At 37.5% G+C, this 18,516-nt stretch overlaps 1 protein-coding gene across 3 annotated transcripts in view; it reads right to left on the bottom strand.

The window, feature by feature from the left end:
- The window catches only part of Grm1 (glutamate metabotropic receptor 1), a 365,396-nt gene that overhangs the window by 158,712 nt on the left and 188,168 nt on the right, over window positions 1-18,516 (bottom strand). The window lies entirely within an intron of this gene.

Raw genomic sequence — 18,516 nt, 5'->3', positions numbered from 1 at the left:
TGTATTGAGAACATATAGAGATGAGAGTCTCACTTATCAAAAGTGTCATGAATTTCTGCTTCTGCTTGGGATATAGAGCAGAAAATACTGTCATTTCCATCTTTAAGAGAAACACACTTAGACACAGGAGAATCTGCAAGATCAAAATATTCACTGATTCCATAAGATAGATGAGTAAGAGACACCAGCCCGAAAGCTAAGATAGAACAGGTCAAGGGGAAAAGCCACATTAGCCCTCGATTGCTCAAAGAGGATGTGAGGGTCTCAAAGCCATGTGAGACGGGGAGAGCACTTCTACTAGAATCTATGGGCTTGTTAAAGATGGGATGTGTGCTAATGTGACAGTAATGTCATATTATGTAGCAGCTGTGAACCAAAACCACAAAGAACCTTTCATACGCTTTCAGACTTTTTTTTTTAAATTGGGGAGCAAAGAGTTTATTTTCATTTTATACTTTTTTAATATTTTTAATTATATTTGTGTTTTCATTTTACATATCAACCATGGGTCCCCCCTGTCCTCCCCCCCCAATCCCACCTTCCCCCCAGCCCCTCCCCTCCATTTCCATCTCTTCCAGGGCCAAGACTCCCCTGGGGATTCAGCTCAACCTGGTAGATTCAGTACAGGCAGGTCCAGTCCCCTCCTCCCAGGCTGAGCAAAGTGTCCTTGCATATGCCCCAGGCTCCAAACAGCCAGCTCATGCACTGAGGACAGGTCCAGGTCCCACTGCCAGGGTGCCTCCCAAACAGTTCAAGCTATTCAATTGGCTCACTTATCCAGAGGGCCTGATCCAGTGGGGGGCTCCACAGCTTTTGGTTGGGAGCAAGAGATCCCAGCTGGATCAAGAACAGAAAGGGAGAACAAGGAATAACAGACCATGATAAATGAAGACCACATGAGAACAGGAACAATCAAAGTGCTAGAGAGGTCCCCAGAAATCCACAATGATACATCCACTGTAGATTACTGGCAATGGTCAAAGGAAAGCCTAAACTGACCTAGTCTGGTGATTGGATGGCCAAACACCCTAACTGTCGTGCTAGAACTCTCATCCAATAACTGATGGAAGTGGATGCAGAGATCCTCGGCCAGGCCCCAGGTGGAGCTCCAGGAGTCCAATTGTGGAGAAAGAGGAGGGACTGTAAGAGTGTGAATTGTTGAGATTGAGATTGGAAAAAGCACAGGGACAAATAGCCTTCAGACTTTTATAAAAACTCTCTAGATACTCTTATGCTGTGAGCAAGACTCTTCATCAACTCTCTATTAGTCTAGAAAGAACCATAGTTCCTGGAGGGGAAGGCGGGGGGTGGGGGGAAGCATGAAGTCCTGTCTGGATCCTTTTCTACCATCTCCTTTGTGAAGCCAAATCCTTAAGTCTCTAGAGGACTAAAGAAAACATCACCCTTAAGATACAAGTAAAGTCACAATGTAGTTGAGAGGAATGGCCAACAACAAAACCCTCTAAACCTAAGAGAGAGATGGAGGTACATAATGTTGGGCATGGGGAGATGGTCCAGCTTTATCTGCTGGAAAGGCTTGCTACAAAAATGTGAGTGTCTGTGTTCAGAATCCCATGTAAAAGCTGGTACATATGATGGCCATCTGTAATCACAGCACAAAGACAAAGATTCCTTGGGACAAGCTAACTAGCTAGAGTAGGAATGATTGTTGAATTTCAGGTTCAGTGAGAGACCCTGCCTCAATAAATCAATGAGGGATGGATGGAGGAAGACAGCAATCACTTTCAATGCACACAAAACATTCTATATCATATAGGAATGCATTCTGGACCCAAATCCAAACCCTAATAAGGTTTTTAAAATTAAGATTATATGGAGTGTATTTTTTGACTATACATTAAATAAACTAAAAGATAGCTGGGGAAAAATCAACAAGTATTTTTAAAGTTAAATAATACCCTTTAAATCAACACACAAGGAGGGTAGAGAGATGGCTCAGAAGTTAAGAGTACTTGTTGCTCTTCCAGAGGAGCATGGTTCATTTACTAGTACCCACAAGACAGCTCACAACTGTCTTTAATTCCAGTTCCAAGGGATCCAGTGGTCTCTTTTGGTACCAAGCATTCATGCGGTGTGCATACATACATGCAGGTAAATCATTCATATACATTAAATTTTTAAAAATCTTAAAAATTCTCATTATTAAAAGAAGAAATCAAAATATATATGGGGAAATAGTTTGACTTGAGTTGAAAAATAGTACTGTACCAAAATAATTAGGACATTGAGCCATGTGGTAGTAGACACTCAGTAATTAACTCTCAGGAGAAAATATCATGATTCATGGGATTTGCTAGTTTTCATGATGTAAATATTACCATCATGGTTGACTTTACAAAAGACTGAGTGGAGCTTGGGGAAAGATAATAAAATTGCCTTTTAGAAGTCAAAATCATTACAGCACTAGATGTAGCTAATGCAATGTGCAGAGAGTTATCATAATAGCAATGTTTATATTAGAAAAGATCTCAATTCAATAATTTAATATTGCAGCAAAGAAACTGTAACAAGAACAATTCACACTCAGGAAATCAATGAAATTGAAGATGTAAAAAGAAAATGCAGAGAGTATATTAAGCTACAAGCTATCGCTTAGAAAACACAATGTAACGATCAACAGGAAAACACACTGAAAAGAAAAGTAAAAGAAAATGCACATTGCCACTATCAGGAAAAAATAAGGAATTATATCAGCAAGATGGATGCCTACAAGTGCCCACAAGCATCTCTCTACAACAAAGAACCTAAACAGGAAACGAACAACGTCTACTTTACAGAAATGATGAAGGGGCTGTCGGAATGTAGCAGGGATGTTATAGACATTGTTGAACATGCAATATGCCATGTCTAAAGCAGTCAGCAATCCTGTGTAAGTGGGGCACATCATCCTAGTTTGAGTACAATCTCACAGCCCCCACTGCCTAGGTCACTGATACACTGCAGACACTGCTCATGTTGATCATAGCTAAAACAACTATATAAAACACTACACTAAATTGTCCACCTGGAATCAATGTACAGAGCACAACTAACTCATACCCTAGAACACATTACTAGTAGAAGGCCTTTTATGATGAAAGATGCCCTGTAAAATCTACATCGGCACCTGACCTACCCACTAGACAAATACAGTTTAGACATCCTGTAAAATTCACAGTGGCAACCCACCCACCATCTACACAAATATAGTGTAGACATCCTATAAAACTCTCAGTAGCAACTGACCCACCCACTATACAAATATAATGTAGACACCCTGTAAAATTCATAGCAACAATTGATTGAAGAGCTACACACATACAATGTAGATGCCCTTTGATATGGTATTCATAGTGCAACCTATCCACCAGATATACAAATCCAAAAGAGATACCCTGTAAAATTCAAGTTGCAACCAACCTACCAGATACACAACAACAGTGTAGATACCCTGTAACATCCACAGTGGGAACAGACCCACCACCTACACAAATGACGTGTAGACACCCTGCAACATCAAGAGTGGCAACACACAAATGCAGTGCAGGGGTTCAAGGGACATTTAAAACTAGAAAACATAATACCCCAAATGAAACACAGTAGCCTCCAACAATATACTTTAAAGTAAAGGAAACTGACAAACTCCCCATCAAATAATGGAAGAGAATGGTTTTCAGGAAACTTAATGAGAAACAAGAAAATATAGAGTTCAATGAAATTAAGAAAGCAATGTATGATATCAGTGAAAAATTCAGCAAAGAAATGGAAATTATTAAAAAAATAACCAGTTAAAAAAGCAATTTAATAAGTGAAACTTTTGAGGTTTCAACTGCAGAAAAGGCATAAAGAAGGGTTTCTATGATTGGAGAGAAATCTCTTTTGAAATAACTTAGTCAGATTGTAAAGAGAAATAAAAGAATTAAAGAGTAAAGAAACTCTTTTAAACCCATAGGAGATAATTAACCAAGCAGCTCTTCTCTTCACAGAAGGAAAGAGATGACTGAAGTCATGGAAGGTCTGTCCAATTAAGTAATTGTTGAAAATGCTCTAAGCATTGGGAAAGAGATCTAGGTCCAAGGAAATTCAAACTACCAGAGTTAAACATTAAAGATTTTCTTTGAGGTATATTATGTTAAATTGTCAACAGTACAAGACAGAGAAAATTCTTTAAACAAAGCAAAGGAATCAGTTAAACTGACAGTAGACTTCTCTTAGAAACCTTAAAAGCTAGAGGAAGATGGGCAGCAAAGTCAAAGTCTTGAGAGAAAAAAATATAATCCAAATTCCACACCAATAAAGCCTATGCTTCACAAGTGAAGGGCTTTGAAAGAAGGTTTCACAAGACTTACAGACTCTAAGGAAACCATCCCTAGATCAGGCCTATAGAAATGCTGAGGAGAGATATTATCTAGAAGCAAAAGGATGAGGGTAGTCACATCGTAAACATGTGCAAAGGCATGAATGCCAACAATAGAATAGATGAGAGAGAGAGAGAGAGAGAGAGAGAGAGAGGAACCAAACCTCAGCTATACAGAAAACCACTGAGCCACAAAGATAAACAGAAGGCAAGAAAAGCTATAAACGCTGAACCATCCCTCCAGCCCCTTTTGATTTTTAGATATTTTCTCTCTTTATGTTTAGCTCTGTGGCTTCCAGAATACCTGTGTTCAGTTCCCAGCATCCATGTCAGGGAGCTCACAACTGCCTGTAACTCCAGAGGATCTAACACACTCTTCTGGCCTCTGAGGGTAGTGTACTCATACACACACACACACACACACACACACACACACACACACACACACTTAATCAAATATTTTAAAAAGCAAACATAAATTTATAGAATACTAGGTCATTACTTTTTAATAACAGCCTTGATTATGAAGTGTGTATAATCTTATATTAAATGATATGACTAGCTAAATGGATTTTAAAGTAAGGTTAAAATAATAAAAGACAAATTTTAACAAAGTTAAAAGTTTGGAATCATAGATATATCTTCTTTAACAAAATTATAATAAAGATGAAAATCAATAAGAACTTGAAAAATGAAAAAAAAAATGTGACGTTTAAACAACATTTTTGTGAGTGACTAGCAGTTCCATGAAGAAATTGCAATTGAAAACTGGAAGTTTCTTGACACAAATGGAAATGAAAACACAGCTTAGTTAAAAACTATGAGAAAGAGCAAAAGCAATACTGAGGGAAGTTTATAGTTAGTGCCTATAGTAGAAGGGGTGGAATGGACTGGGGGTTATATAAAAACCACACCAAATCTAAAAATAAAAAATAATCAAAGACCCAAACAACACTGTTATCCATGTGTATATAACAATACAATTATTAGTTTCTTTAAAGGATAAACAAAATTGACAAACTTGTTTCAGCTACATTAACTGAGAAAACAGAGAGAAGACCAAGTAAATTAAATCAAGTATAAAAATGGAAACATTACAACTCATTCCATAGGAACCCAAGGACTATTAGGGACTACAATAAACTATACTTGAATTAGAATCCAAAACCTAGAAGTGTATACACTTCCAGACATATACTACCTATCAAAATTGAGCCATGAAGACACAGGAAATGCAGCAAGACTAACAGCAGCAACAAAATACTGGCATTAAAACAGACATATAGACTAATGGAACTGAATAGAGTCTAGAATAAGTCTACATATTACGGCAAACTGGTTGTTTTTACAAAGACTTCAATAGCTTCCAATGACATCCTAGAGAGAGATACTTCTTCAATAAACATGCTATCCATACAAATAAGAAGGAAATTATACTCATATCTCTCAGCATTCACAAAATTCAATTCAAAATGGAACAAACAATTAAGGGCAATAAAAGGAACTACAGAACTATGACAAAATACATAAGAAATGCCCAAGGACAATCATCTAGGAAATATTTTGCATATATCTCCAAAGGCACAGGAAACAAAAGAGAATGAATAAATGGACTTATATCAAACTCAAAAGCATCTTTCCGTCCAAAGAAATAATCAAAAGACTAAAGACACAGTCCAAATAATGTGAGTGGTAATTTATAACTGCCAATCCAAGTGGGGTTTAATTTTCAGAATCTATAAAGAGCTGAGACATCTCAACAGAAAAAAAAAAAAAAAAAAAAAAAAGTCCCTTTCTCCAATGGATGCCATTGAATGCTATTGGTGCCTTGGTCAAAAGGAAAACAAAGTCTAAAACAATAGAGTGAGTAATCCATATACATATTTATCAAAAGGCAATATTTTAATGACTAACAACTATGCAGAAAAATATTAAACATCAGGGAAATGTTTATCAAAACTATGAGACATCATTTCATTCCAGGTTTTGTCCAAACATGAAATAAAATAATAACTCTAGCCAGGGTACAGAGAAAAGAGAGCTCTACACACTTGCTGGCAATGTAGTTTACTGTAGACACTGTGGAAACAATGATGGATTTCCTCCACAGAGTAGAACTAGCTCTTCTATTGACCCAGCATTCTCACCATTGTACGTACACCCAAAGGTATTTAAATCAGTATGTCAAAGTGATGTCTGCTGTACTCTCATGCCTGACTCAACATTATCGTCAACACTTGAAATACAGAACCCACTTTCATATCCATCAGTGTATGAATGGATAAAGAAAATATTGTGGGCATAGGTGGTGGGATGTTAGCCATCAAAGTATGAAATTTGATCTTTTGCAGAATCACAAATTGAAGGTGGAAGATGTTGTATTAGTGAAATAAGGCAGGTATAGAAAGACGCATACCACATTTCTTACTTATATGAAAGCCCAAAATGTTCATTTTAAAGACATAGGTAATCACAGTTATCAGAGTCTTGAAATGAAGCAAGGAAGGAAGGCAATATGCTCTTGTGGTAATGGGAATAAAGGATATGAAAAACAATGTTTAATGTTCCATGGCACAGTGTAATTTTAATTGACAATAAGTAATTGAACATACATTTATGTCTATAGACCCTACAGATATAAACATGAATAAGGGGTGTTATATATAGCATCATAAATCAAACGGTCTACAAGTGAACAATTTCCCTGGGTGACATTCTTATGGACTGAGCTCCATTCCTCTCAAATTCATATATTGAAGTCCCAGTCCCCATATTTAGACATAGGTCCAAAAGCAACATCAAGCCATATGAGTGTATGTTAATTCAGTATACCCAGGGTACTTATAGGCAAAGAATACTGGGACACAAAACAAAAAACTGAAGGATGAACATCTGAAAAGGGATGAAGACAAGGCAAGAGATTTCAGATGAGATGGCCTAACCACATCTTTTTTTTTTAAGCTGAGGATCGAACCCAGGGCCTTGCACTTGCTAGGCAAGCGCTCTACCACTGAGATAAATCCCCAACCCCTAACCAACATCTTGATCTTAGATTTAGGGACTTTAAACTGGGAAGAAATGGATTGCTCTTTAATCCACTGAGCAATGGCATTTTGTTACAGTGTCTCCAGCAAACTAATATAGACCTAAACTCTTAAAACTCCTTCAACAGCTAGCATAAACTGTCCACTGCTAGTAAAGAAATTTGATTTGTCATCAGTGATCTTCCAGTAAAGAAAACTCCAGCCTCAGATGGCTCTCCCAGTGAATTTTCCCAGGTATGTAAGAAATAATGCTATGCCCAGACTTAGGGGACCCCCAAAAGACCACCAGGGAGACTAAATGCCATATGTAAATGCAAAGAGCCTTTATTTTCAAGCTCAGAGTTTCGTCTGTCTGTCTGTCCAATGCAGCAATGAGAGCAGAGAGCCTTAAGCTCAGGCGGGGTAGAGTGTTTTATCATAGCAGAGGTTGGGGTGAGGGGTTTTCCAGGGTTCAGGACCCTGATTGGCTGTCATTTGTCTAGGCGTGTCTGAAAAACAGAAACAGGAATGTGCTAGACTCAAGGACATCTGGCCATCTTATCTAGCCTTATCTAATGAATGGAATGTTTGGGATGTCTTGGGATGTCAGGTACTTCCCCATAGATGTAGGCCCTCCCTGGGTGGAGTCAAATTATGGCTTTTCCTGGGTCTGGGTGTTGTCTGCCTCCACAATAGCACTAGTTTTGTGGTGATGCTCCAAGAATACACAAGAACAAGCTCTTCTTGCTTCCCTTTATGAAAGCCAAAACACACAAGCCATTGCAAGAAACAAAACTACTTACCAGTTCCCTCATGAATATAGATGCAAAACATCAATAAACACCAAGAAATAAAATCCAATGTATCTTCAGAAGGATAATATATCTTGTCCAATGAGGGGCAGAGTGTTCCAATGCTGACTAATGTAACTTACCATGTCAGTGAAAAAATAAAGGTAAATATAGGATTGTTTTTCATAGATACAGAAATAGCTTTTAATGACTGACATAAAGAACTCTGCGAAACTAAGAACAGGAGATAAAAATCAAGTTGAAAGAAACTTGTGAGCTTACCACAATGAAAATAATCATTGTTTCCGTTTACATATGAAATATCCCCTGGGTGCTCATGTCTGGAAGCCTTGGTTCCCAGTGTTCAGAGGTCATTGGATCATGAGGGCTCTGGCCTTGTCAACTGGCTATCTATTAATGGATTCGTAGTTTGATGGTGCTTGTCTAAAACAGTTAAGCCTTCTGGAGAGGGAGACATGAGAATTCTCCGTGTTCTACCTGTTTCTCCCTGCTCACTCCTGTTCTCTGGGACACACTGACTTCTCCACTTTATCCACAGCTCTGATGTTTCCAGAATGTCATACAGTAGGAGTCCATCACTGTACAGGCTTTTCATATTGGCTTCCATTACTCAGCAATGTGCGTACAAGCTTCCCCCATGTCTCTTCGTGGCCTGACAGATCATTTACTTTTATAATGAATGATACTATCTTGTTTGTAGATACACAGTTTAAATATTCATTCACACATGAAGGACATCTTGCTTTGCATTAAGATTTTTTTAAATTGTGAATAAAACTACTCTAAACAACCATGGGCAGTCTTTGTGTGGCTCTGTCTTAGACTCCTCAGGATAAATAACAAGGATTGGGGGGCAAGAATGTGTTTAGTTTTATGAAAACTGACACACAGCCTTTCACAGCATCTGTATTGGTTTCCACCCCACAGTAACACCTGAGCCCTGCTGCTGCTCCTGACAGTCTGTACATCCTCCCCTGTCAATGTTCTCCTTGGGCATCTGTACACTCTGCAAGAGAGGGAGTCAGCTCATCTTTGGTTTAAGTTTCCTTTCCCTGGTGACATATGATATAAAACATCTATATGCTTGTTTGTCATCTAAGGAGTCTGTCTCTGTCAAACTTCGGGTCCATGTTTTAGTTAGGTTGCTTTCTTACAGTCAAGTACTAAATGACATTTTGCATATTTATCATAATAGCTCTTTACCAAATGTATCTTTTCCAAATACTTTCTCCCAAATGGTGAGTTGTCTTCTCACAGTATTAATTATTTTTATTTTATTTTATTTCCAGAAGCTGGGCAGGAAACAATTTATGTAAATTGTTAAGTACAAGGTACAAAGGCTTTTCAGTCTTGTGGTCTGTGTAACACTAGACTTGATAAAATACCATAGAACTTCATGCTAGGGATGGGGGATTGTGCGTGTGAGATGACTTAATCAATAGAAAGCTTGCTCTGCAAGCATAGGGTTCCCAATTCAGGTACCTAGCATCCATGCAAAAGTCAGATGCAGCAGCATCCACCTATAACCCCAGTGCTAGGGGGAAGGGGACAGACAGGCAGACCCATGAAGCCTGCTGGTCAGCCAGTCTAGCTAAATCCATGAATTCCAGGTTTAGTGAGAGATTCTGTCTCCAAAAATAAGGTGGACAGATATAGAGGAATACAGCTAACATTGACCTCTTACCTCCATATGTATACACACACACACACACACACACACACACACACTATATTTGAATATTCTATATTCAAATTCTACCTCCTATAAATCATGGAAATGGAGTAAATCCTACAAAGTTATTGCAAATATTAAACAAAATTCCTCCTATTACTTGACAGTTTATAATACTAAAGAGATTTCTGAAACATAACGTGCCTTTGAAGAATGATGGAGAAAAAAAAAAAAATCCTCAGGCGTATTTTACTGTATATATATGAATCCTTTGTTCAAGGACAAATAAAGGAATTTAGTGGGTAAAATCAAATAAGACTTTGCTTACTCTGAAATATTCCAGGGGAAATTCATTGCCTTGTCCTCTTCTGCTCTTTGCCTCCAGCCAACAGAGAACTTCTCTGAATGCCTGGATATCCAAGAGGCTTAGAATCCAGATGAAGCATACTTCCAATTTTATGAACAAAGACACTGATGCCCTAAGGTGCTAACCCCTGTGAATTGTCAGAATTTCATTTGTGGCTGGAATTTCATTCCAGGGACTTTCTATGCATGTGTCAGACATTTCCAAGATGTAGCTTTAATATGTCAAAGTTTGTATAGAATGGTTAATACTGAATCTAACTTCTGAAGACCGTCTAACCTACAACATTGAACAGAAATGAATTTTTATGAATGTTATTATGCTGCTGAGATATGAACAAAAGATTTTAGGGGCAAGCTCAAAATCTGCACTGGAGGGAAGGGAGGGCAGCAAGGAGTCACTCCAAAGAATAATCCATTAAGGTTCTGCCTCTACACTAATCTGATGACACCTCTTTGCTTCATTTCCTCTGCATGTATAATAAGAGTGTTGTTGAACAAACACTTCTGACAGGTGGGCTGCATGCCTGGGCAGGCTTAACTGTCAGGGGCAGGAAATGGGAGTGCTGTGTGTCTGCAAACCCTATCAGGACAGTAAAATCCTTTCAGAGCTGTATACCAATGCAAAAATAGCCACAAGAAATACCTGCTATGCAAATTACACTAACTTCAATTATAACACCTAAAATTACTTATTATAGGCTATGATAATATCAGAGATTTTTGTCAATGTGAATTAGCATAGTGTTGTATTTTCTATGTGAAATATTCACTAAATTGCTTTCCAAAAAGTTATACATTTGGACCTATGGTTTATTTCAGCAGTAGAATACTTGCCTTGCATGCCTGAAGACCTCAGTATAATCCCTAGTCTCACACACATACACAAAAATATGTATAACTTCATCGTTATACAGGTACTGTCATAGGAATGTAAATTTCCTAATATCAAAAATAAAAACAATTTTAGTAAGTAAACCACTGCTACTAAAATATGTTTAACATATACAATAAACAATCCTAACACACAGCTCCATATAAAACTTATTTTTTCCCAATTTCTAAACAATTAACCTATTTTCTGGGTTGGTGGATAGAAATGAAAATGAAGATAGCTATGAGATGGAGACATTGCTCAAGAGTTAAGAGCTTGAACTGTTCTGGCAAAAGGACCTGAGTTCAGTTCCCAGCACCCATTTCAGGTGCCCCCACAAATAACTATAACTCAAGCTCCAGGGTATTAAACTTAGAATCTGGAAGACAAAACAAACATTCTTTATTCTGAAATGTCCCAGGAGAAATTTAGATCTTTATAATCTCTACATATATGTATGTGTATGTATGTATGTATGTATATATATATATATATATATATATATATATATATATATATATCTCCCTATTCCATATATATACAGATATATGTACAAAAAATAAAGATAGCTTGTGGTGGGATTGTGTTCCCCACAGGGCTGGTGGGCAGAGAAAGTAAGTAGGAGGAGAACTCTAGGACTGGGAAAAGAAGGAAAAAGAAGGAGAAGAGAACAAGAGACACACCCAGGGCCAGAAACCAGGTAGCTACTAAACAGGCAGACACAAGATGCAGTAAAAGTAAGATACACAGAAGGAAAAAAGGTAAAAAGCTCAGAGGAAAAGGTAGATAAAGAGACACAGGTTAATTTAAGTTAAAAGAGCTAGCCAGAAACAAGCCTAAGCTAGGCTGGGCATTTATAACTAGTAAGAAGTCTCTGTGTCATGATTTGGGAGCTGGTTGGTGTCTCAAAAGAAAAACTTGGCATATCCATATTGTATAGGAGGGTTAGAGTTTCTGTTTGTTTATTTGCCGAAGCAACAAAATATTTTTACACCATCTTTTTATAATACTTCAAAGTGCTCCCTACTGAATTAGAGAAGGGTCATGTTAATTGAAAGTACTATTAGTATATAATTAGTTATTCTTAATGTCACCATTGGCCTTTGTCCCTGAAATAAAGAACACAAAATAACTGTGTACATTTCAAGGAGTCATTTTGAGGGTGGTCACTATGACTGTATCCCTGGCAGAAAAGTCTCCAGAATATGGAAAGGGGGTAATTGATAGGGGTGCTTTATAAAAATGATACTAGACACACTGTAGGCTATTCTACATGATTCTTCAAAGGATCCTAACTAATGCTGGGAACCAGAAGTTTATAAGTATTTTATTGAACCTTCTCCCTCTGTATCTCATTTTTCTTATTCCTTCACTTCAGAATTTGAATTATCTTCTATATAAGCCATCAGATAGCAAATATTTGCCTTCAACTCTACTCTGTGAATAATCCGATACTAACACATCATCTTAAAAGGAAGGATTGACAGAGAGATTTCTAATCTTATAAAATCCTTTAATTTTTATGTACTGAATCTTTTTTATTACTTTTATAGGAAGAAGGAAAATTTTGGGAAAATATTAAAAAGGTAGTTTGTTTATGTAATTGGTGTTGTGGAGTATCTCATATGGGAACAAAATCAATACAGTACTAAGATAAATTAAACCTTTTTCTCTCAATAGTTTCTGGAGGGCTGTTTGTATGTAGTCTCTGAATACTTTCTTTCAATGCTTGAGCTTCCTGTTTCCTTGGAGTTCACATTATATTTTGGTGGTGCAATCTTGAAGAATGGAAAACTGATATGGAAGATGCTAGCTATGGCAGAGGATGGGGGTAAGTGGAGAGAGGAGCAAAGTTAGCTTTGAATTGCAGGTGACCATATCACAAGTTTAGCCACCAGGGAACTCTAAATCATAGCTGTGAAAGAAAAACAGCAAGGCAGGAACTGCTTGACCACCTACCAAGCAACTGTATGGAACTGTATGGAAAATAACTGATAACACAAATATAGCACCCGCCTTCACCAAGTTAGCCCAGGTTCCTCGGTGATAATGATTACCCAATTAAATTCTCCATAGTCAGATGGCTAGCAACACACAGATAATGTTTTCTATCATTCCAACTGCTTTTATCTGCCAACAACAACAGCAAGGAAAATGTACTAACCCCCTGCTACAGAACAAGGATTTATTGCTCAGATAACTGGAGATTCCAAAGGAAGAGCAGTCTCTGATGTGTACCTGTAGCACAGCAAAGATACCGTGGAAATTCTTGTTTCTTTTTGTCTCCCTTCTGTTTCTTACAATGGGATTATAATTCTAAGCTGGCTTCTGGGATTTCTGCACACTTGTCCAAAAACATTCCACAGCTATGTTTTCCCTCCATTCTTGTTCATCACAAAAAGAGACCGTCCTTCTGAATTGCTCTCTTGAAAGATGGGAAGCATGCTTTCCGCTAAAGTCTCCAGGAAGTGTATCATTTCACATCATTGGCCCAATCTTTGCCTTATGGCCTTACCCCAGAGTTAAGCAAGAATTTCACTTAAGAATTTGGCTTAAACAAATGAGTATTTGCCCTTGATGCACTTGAGACTCCAGACAGAATAGTAACTACAGAGTCATCCTCCAAAGGGCAGTTGTTGTTGCTCTCATGTTTTAAAGATGGTACCTTGCTGTGCAATCAAGGCTGCCCTTGACCTCCTGCCTTAGCCTCCTGAGGGCTGAGATTACAAGTACATGTCACCACATCTCATATCAAAGGACATTTAGTCAGTGTTACCACAAGACATCTTGAAGCAAATAAAAATGAAGTACACACTACAGCAAGATGCTAGCCAGACATCTGTTTAAGTCATCCAGACAAAAGAAGCAAATTCTTCTGGTTACTAATCTCTGGCCCTGCTCATTTATATTGATTGATACATTATATAATTTAATTGTCATTCATCCACGTCTTAATACAATATTTTAATTACTTTTCTTGAGAATTTTATACACACATACAATGTATTTTATCATATTCCCCCTACTCTTCCTCATAACTCCTCCTAGATCTAACCCCTGCCTCTTATCAAACCTTCTCTACTTCTTTTTTTTTTGATAATCCACTGATTACAATTTATGCTGCTTATATACTCTGGGATGTAGGACCATGCACTGGGGCATGGTGTCCATTTGTGTAGGTATGTACAGTTAACTTTATACTTTGATTAGAGTATAAGTACTCTAATAATATCATTTAAAATGAATATAGAAGTTTTCTATTACACATATTTTTTATTTTCTATTAAATAAGGACATTAATTTATTAACAGAATATAATGTGTTTTCAAGTAAGGTAAATACTAATAACTGCTATATATGGATTTTAAAATGGTAAGTTATTTTTTATTAACATCTCAACAAAATATATACAACTACGACAGAATGCTAGAATAAGATACAGCCCATGCAGGGCTTTTTTTAAAAAGTTGTTGAAAATAATTTATTTCCCTCTCACTCTCTTATCAGGAGTTGGATATGGTGGAAGTGAGTCAGTCGCAGAAGGCTGAACACTGGAGAGAACACTTCCCTGAGTACTGTTAGACTTCAGACCTCCCTCATTTTCCAGATTTTTCTCTTAAACTAGTAAGGGTGCTCCAGGGAGCTAACTATAGGGGAACTTGATGTACATCCCTCGGTCCTGTTAGACCCAGTGTCTGAGGCATCAGCAGGTAAAAATCTGTGGCTGTCTGTGAGGAAGACAATTAAAGGGCTACACTCCCGCTCATGGTGACTCCGAGGCACAGGGACTACATGAGAACATGGAAATGAGAAAAACAAGTCTGGGACTTTGTTTCTTTTCTTATTTACAATTGTGTGTGTCTGTCTGTCTGTCTGTCTGTCTGTCTGTCTGTCTGTATATCTGTGTGTAAAGATACACTTGAGTAAGTACCTACAGAGGTCAGAAGAAAGTATCAGATCCACTGAAGCCAGAGTTATAGACAGTTGTGTGCTGCCTGGATGGGTGCTGGGAATGGAACTCTGGTCCTCTCCTAGGGCAGCAAGTGTTCTTAACTGTGGAGTCATATTTCCAGACCCAAGACTGGGATTTACTTAAGTCTTCCTAGAGGGCTGGCATGTTAGTAGAGAGGAATTAGAAGTATGTCCAGATGTACTGGGTAATGCAGAGACAAGCAGTTACCTGGAGGTGCTGCATCTGTATGATGAAGAGAGTACCCCTTGTGCCAACAGAAGGGCAAAAAGATCAGCACTGACCCTGGTAATGTTTTATAGAATTAGGACAAGCCAATGTCAGTCAAATGAGACCCCGGGCATTCCTCTGACTTGCAATGGGGAGCCAAGTGATCTCATTGCCTTAACAGAACCCTCTTAGGCTTCAGAGAAACAACCCTTTCTAGTTACCACTTGTGAAACCCATACTTCAGTTTACTTTGTTTCTGGGATTCCATTTGCAGTCTTTGAATAGTCTATGCATATTCTCATATCCTCTACATGTACTAATTGTCATGTATGTATTACATCAAAATTTCTAGCATTTTACACATGATGAAGATACATTAACATTCTGATGTAGTTTTAGCAGCATAAACTAAAAGTGTAGCTTCTTAACATAATGTGAAATCTAGTTTGAAGGTTTATAAAACCCCCAATATTTTCATTGTTTATGAATAGTTTGGTCTTCCAAAAATCCAGCTACGTTCCCATAGAAACCTCACTGGCCCAGATATGATGTCATCACCCAACAAAAGCTAGAATTCAACCACTCTATTAAAAATTGTTAATACAAGTAAACATTGAATCATCTAATTATTGGGTACAGATACCATTTTCCCAACTACATTACTATAGGGATTTTTTTTTAAAAAATCCATTAAATATGACTGGTCTATAATTAAATACCAGAGCAGGGTGAGGCACTGGATGAAATGGTAAAATTAACTCTTTAAAAAATATAGCAAACAACTTCTGAAAATATAACAGTGAAAAATTATCTTAATGATATTTTGAAAAGCTAAGCACAATGCTTACTAAATAAATCCCAAGTACCCCATCTTAGTAACAGAGGGGATTTTATAACCACAATATTCAAAGGATATAATTGAGAAGATATACCATAAAACAACTTTAAATTTTTCTATCCAATTCTCTCTCTAAAGGTTATTCAATTTCTTTTATCTTTAAATGGCATCCAGGTCTCATAACTTAGATAATAAAAAGTTATACATTCACTTATTACCACCAAAGACTCTTTTTGATAATCTGGTTCAGAGTAATAACAGGTATCTTCAGGCTTTGATGCAGGTTAAAAGCTTTTGTATTTCCTCTAGGGCACCTGATGAACACGGGAGTCTAATGGGGCAGCACTTTAACAGCGTTTTCTGTAGATCTTTATGGTTAACTAGTGTTGGAATTTAAGGCTATGTTCCTAATGTGGCCTTGAACTCACAAAGATCCAGATGGATTACTGCCTCCCAAATACTAGGATTAAAGGCATGTGCTACCATTGCCTGACTTCTATGTTTAATATAGTGGCTGACTTTTTTTTATCTGATCCTCAGATAAGCTTTATAGTGGTGCACAATATATTATGGGACACAATGTATCACCACAGGCAGAAGTGCAGTGAACCCATGGCTTAAGAAGACTACTGCTTTTTAGAGATGAGCTGTATCTGCTTGAAGCAAGCATTACCTTCATGAGGTGGTCAAGAGATACTAATCTCCTAGGATGTTCATATAAGCAGAAAATAAAGGTGTTCCTTATACTCACATCCTGTTCTAGAGACCAGTATGTGTTGCTCTCCCATGTAAATTTTATAAATTACCATTTCTACCTTGATTGTATTTCTATGTTCTTCTTTAGAGCAATGTCAGCACACTAGGATCTGTGGGATATTGTGTGTTTTTTAATGGATAAAAATTCTAAAAAAATACAAAGAAGAGTGTTTTATGGTACCTGAAAATGAGATTAAACTCAAATCTCATTGTTTATAAATAGATTCTTATGGAAACACAGTCTTGTTGATTTGTTTACATATGATCTACTGCTGTGTTCACACAGCAATAAGAATTTCATGTTTGCATTGATGACCATATGCCTATGGAGACCCAAATATCCAGTATCTTGTCCTCCATAGAAAAGGTATGTGGATCTCTGGTTTGTCTACACTTAGTACTAAGTGATTTAGATCTGTTTCCATAAATCATTCACTCTCAAATAGACTTGTTGGAATACCATTGGCAACTCTCCCAGTGCTTTTATGGTATAACCCAAGCTCTTCCATGGCTTCAGCTGTTTGTGAGGAGATAAAGTCATTTCTTTAGGGTTATCCTTCATCTCTACCATCTATGCTCATTTTATCACAACCCTGTATGCATACTATTCATTCTGCCTATAGCATCTACCCTCGTTCCAACTCCATTCTGCCAGATATCATCAAAATATTTTCTAATTCAGGTATTTTTCCTTAATACCCCAAAATTGTATCAAATGTCCCTTCTACATGAACTCCTTTTTTGAATATTATGTTTCTCTATTTTTTCAATTTCTGTTTTATGTATTTAAAAACATTTCATACAATGCATTTTGATCATATTCTTTCCCGTCTCCCAACTCCTCCCTGATCCTACCCAAACTACTACCTACCCAGCTTCATTCTTTCTTGCTTACTTGCTTTCTCTCTTCCTCTCCTTTTCAAAAAAATTCATGCAAGAAAATCAACGAGACAAAATTATACCAAAAAATAAATCAAAAAGCACATAAAAACATGGAGTCAAATTTGAGTTGTTCAACGACTTTGGTTTGCTCTGATGTGTGGTTGATATATCTATCCCGTTATTTCTCTATGGGAGAAAACTGATTTTTCCCTTTCCCAGCAGGTAGATACCAATTGAAAACAGCCTCTTCATTAGGGATGGAACTTTGAGTCCACTTCACTTCTCTTTGCTGGGATCTTGCCTGGTTTTGAACGTGTGAAGGTCTTATGCATGTTGTCACAGTCTCTGTGAGCTCATCTGTGTGTCAGCCCTGTTGTATCGGGAAATGTTCTTTCCATGGAGCCATCCAACACCTCTGGCTCCTAGAATCATTTTTCCTCGTTTTCCACATAAGTCATGAGCCCTGAAGGAAGAGACTTGATAAAGACATCCCAGTTAGGGCTGAGTGCTCTGAAGTCCTTCACTCTGCACACTGTCCAGTTGTGTATTTCTGTGTTAGTCTGTCTTATCGACTTCAAGATCAAGCTTCTCTGATGAGGACTGATAAAATCACTGATCTATGGATACAGCAATATGTCATTAGGAGTCATTCTATTGTTATGCTCCTTTAGCAAATAATAGTAGCAGGGTTTCCCCTGGGGCCCATGACTTATCTACTCTCAGGTTCTTGGTCAACATAACAATGTGTGGTATGTGTTC

The sequence above is a fragment of the Onychomys torridus genome, chromosome 19 (genome assembly GCF_903995425.1).
Source record: "Onychomys torridus chromosome 19, mOncTor1.1, whole genome shotgun sequence".
Classification (NCBI taxonomy): domain Eukaryota; kingdom Metazoa; phylum Chordata; class Mammalia; order Rodentia; family Cricetidae; genus Onychomys; species Onychomys torridus.
Note: the sequence above shows the minus strand (reverse complement) of the source record. Positions and strands in the feature narration are given on the sequence as shown.